This window comes from Crocuta crocuta, unplaced genomic scaffold (genome assembly GCF_008692635.1).
Source record: "Crocuta crocuta isolate KB4526 unplaced genomic scaffold, BGI_CrCroc_1.0 scaffold36, whole genome shotgun sequence".
Taxonomy (NCBI): domain Eukaryota; kingdom Metazoa; phylum Chordata; class Mammalia; order Carnivora; family Hyaenidae; genus Crocuta; species Crocuta crocuta.
This window is the reverse complement of record NW_027532203.1, coordinates 5,287,030-5,289,884: the sequence shown is the minus strand read 5'-3', so window position 1 is coordinate 5,289,884 and position 2,855 is coordinate 5,287,030. Positions and strand designations below refer to the sequence as shown.

The 2,855-nt window shown below is 47.4% G+C and overlaps 1 long non-coding RNA gene across 1 annotated transcript; it reads left to right on the top strand.

The window, feature by feature from the left end:
* The first annotated feature begins 1,375 nt into the window (after positions 1 to 1,375).
* Positions 1,376 to 1,945, top strand: LOC144242724 (uncharacterized). Its single transcript, XR_013338440.1, has 2 exons — positions 1,376 to 1,434; positions 1,592 to 1,945. It is a non-coding gene; the product is annotated as an uncharacterized LOC144242724 (long non-coding RNA).
* Positions 1,946 to 2,855: the final 910 nt, after the last annotated feature.

Here is a 2,855-nt window from a genome sequence, read left to right as displayed (position 1 = left end):
ATGAAGGCATCAGGCTTACTCTACACGGGGTTCAGAGTGGATAATCAAAATATGCTGATCTTATTATCAAATATTACGGTATCACAGAAAGACATAAATTCATTTCAAAATCCATGATGGATTTTCATTTTTATTTGGTTTAAATGTTTATTTTAGAGAGAGAATGTGATTGGGGAAGAGGACAGACAATCTGAAGTGGGCTCTGCAGAGAACCCAATGTGGGGCTTGAACTCACCAACTGTGAGACCATGACCAGAGCCGACGATGCATGCTCAACTGACTGAGCCACCCACGCACCCCCAGATGATGGATTTTTAAAAATGATTTCTTCTGGCGTGCTCAGCTAAGTGTCTGACTCTTGGTTTCAGCACAGATCATGATCTTCCTGTTCTAGAGACTGACCCTGAGTTGGGCTCTGTGCTGACAGCACAGAGCCTGCTTGGGATTCTCTCTCTCTCTCTCTCTCTCTCTCTCTCTCTCTCTCTCTCCTCTTCTCTTTCTCTCTCTCTGCCCCTCCCCCACTCATGTGCATGCTCCCTCTCTGAAAATAAATAAATAAACTTTAAAAAGAAATGATTTCTTGCTAGCTCAAATATGTGTAGTCACACTATTTCCCCAGCTCCTAGGACTGGACTCTATCTACTGCCCTCAGGGTGCCCTACTTTAGGTTTACAAATTGGAACACAAGCTTGGTTTCCGGTTTCTCCAGCAGGATTTGGAAAATGTGTTGATGCGGCTTAAAACGCACAGGCCACAACTCAGAAGCCCAGGTAGACTAGCTGTAGGTAGATTAAAACATTGTTTGCAAGAACCTGGCGCGAGAGATGCGGGCTCTCGCTGGCCACACATTGGAACCACCAGGGGAACTTAAAAAACACACACCGATGTCCAGAATGATTTAAATTAGGTTCTCTGGAAGTGAGGCCGAGAATTTCTATTTTTAAAAACTCCCTGGGACGGGGCGCCTGGGTGGGTTAGTCGGTTAAGCGTCCGACTTTCGCTTAGGTCATGATCTCGCGGTTCGTGGGTTCGAGCCCCGCGTCGGGCTCTGTGCTGACTGCCAGCTCAGAGCCTGGAGCCTGTTTCGGAGTCTGTGACTCCCTCTCTTTCTGACCCCCTCCCCCCCACTCACGCTGTCTCTCTCTCTCTCTCCTAGAAATAAATAAAGCATTAAAAAAACAACCTCCCTGGGAGTCCCTAGCGTACAGCCAGGATTGAGGAGCTCCGCCCTAAGGAGTCCAGCTGTGAGTCACAACAGCTGGCCGTCACCCGGCCTCATTTTCAGGACTTGCTAATTCTTTAGGGGACATGAGGCGTCACAGGCGTCAGCTCAGGCTTCCATAACCACGTTCCACAGGCCTGGCGGCCTAAGCAACACAAACCTGCTTTGTGACAGCCGCGAGGCCACGAGTCGGAGGTGAGGGCGCTGGCCGGGTGAGTGTCCTCTGAGGCCCCTCTCCTTGGCTGGCGGGTCGCCGCCTCCCCGCCGCCCCCTCCCACGGTCCCTATGGGCGTGTGTCCCAATTCCCAGCAGTCGGACTGCGTTAGGGCCTTGCCTTATGCCCATTTTCAGTTAATCACCTCTTCCCAGGTCCTATCTCCAAACACAGTTACGCGCTGAGGTTCGACGGCTTTGAATTTCAACATGGGAAATACGACTCCGCCCACAACAGGTGTAGGGGAAACCCCCAAAGTCGCCTAGAAACACTGCAAGCTGTCAGAGCTGTAAAACTGACACTTTTTCCTGTTTCCATCGTAATTAAACACAAGACACAACCCAGGAGGAAAAGGACGTCGCTGCCCTGATGGCCCCCCAGACAACAAAAACTTGAACCTGTCCTATAAAACTTCATTTTCTTTAAAGAAAAGAGGGCAGGGGGGAGTCTGATCTTTGACTTCTGTAATACTAGCATTTATAGGTATGACATAAACTTTGTGAATATGATGATCATGTGAAACATTATTCTTTTCCCCTAGTAAACAGATCATAATGAAAATTAATATAAACAAGTGTGATAAACATAAATATAATATTCATGTAAACCAACCGTCTGAATTTGATCATCTTGTTCATCTTTGCGGTTATTTTCCCACCAAGCGCCTGTCGTGTTTTTTATTTGGCACATCAATCCTTTTGAAGTCTGACACCCTTGCGTTTTGAAAATGAAGAAGAAAGCCTGGTTTTCTTTTCCAAATGCTTTTGTGTCTGAGTTTTGGAGGTTCGGTGAGGTTCACGTGAGGAAGAGGCCGCCTCCTCCAGCTGCCGAAACCTGACCTGAGAACGCACGCATCTCCAGTGCTGTGTGAACTAATACATGACCTTTTTTTTTTTGGTTTCCAGAATAAATCTCATGCAGCAAGAGAGCTTTACCATCACTGCCTTTTTGTTTGTCTTCTTCCTAACTGGGTTTTTCTGGCTGTTTCTATTTGCGTTTCTGGATCAAGTCTAGTCTCCACTGCGGTCTAAGCGTGGGCAAAAATGTATTCTCTATTGATGACTGAAAGGGAGGGAATCTAGGTTTCTGGTGATCTCTGTCAGGGGGCAGATAACAGAGACCGTGGTTTATCTATCTTTTTTAACTGTCTTTTTGTTTGTTTGACCTGGGGATGCAGATACCTTCTATGTTTGAAATGCAAGCATCCTATAAAATGAGGAGAGACATGCTGTTAGAAATAGTTTAGGCTATGGACTGACTGGATACAGAAAGAGGTGTCATCGAGCTTTGGGCAAGGATGTACCTGACGTGCAATGAGCCAAATTTCTTGGGCCCCAACTGAAGGTTGACTGGGGCCCAGAGGGGACAAAGGCCTGCCTACCTCTCCCTGTCATTCTCTGGGGGGAACAGGCTTCTGGC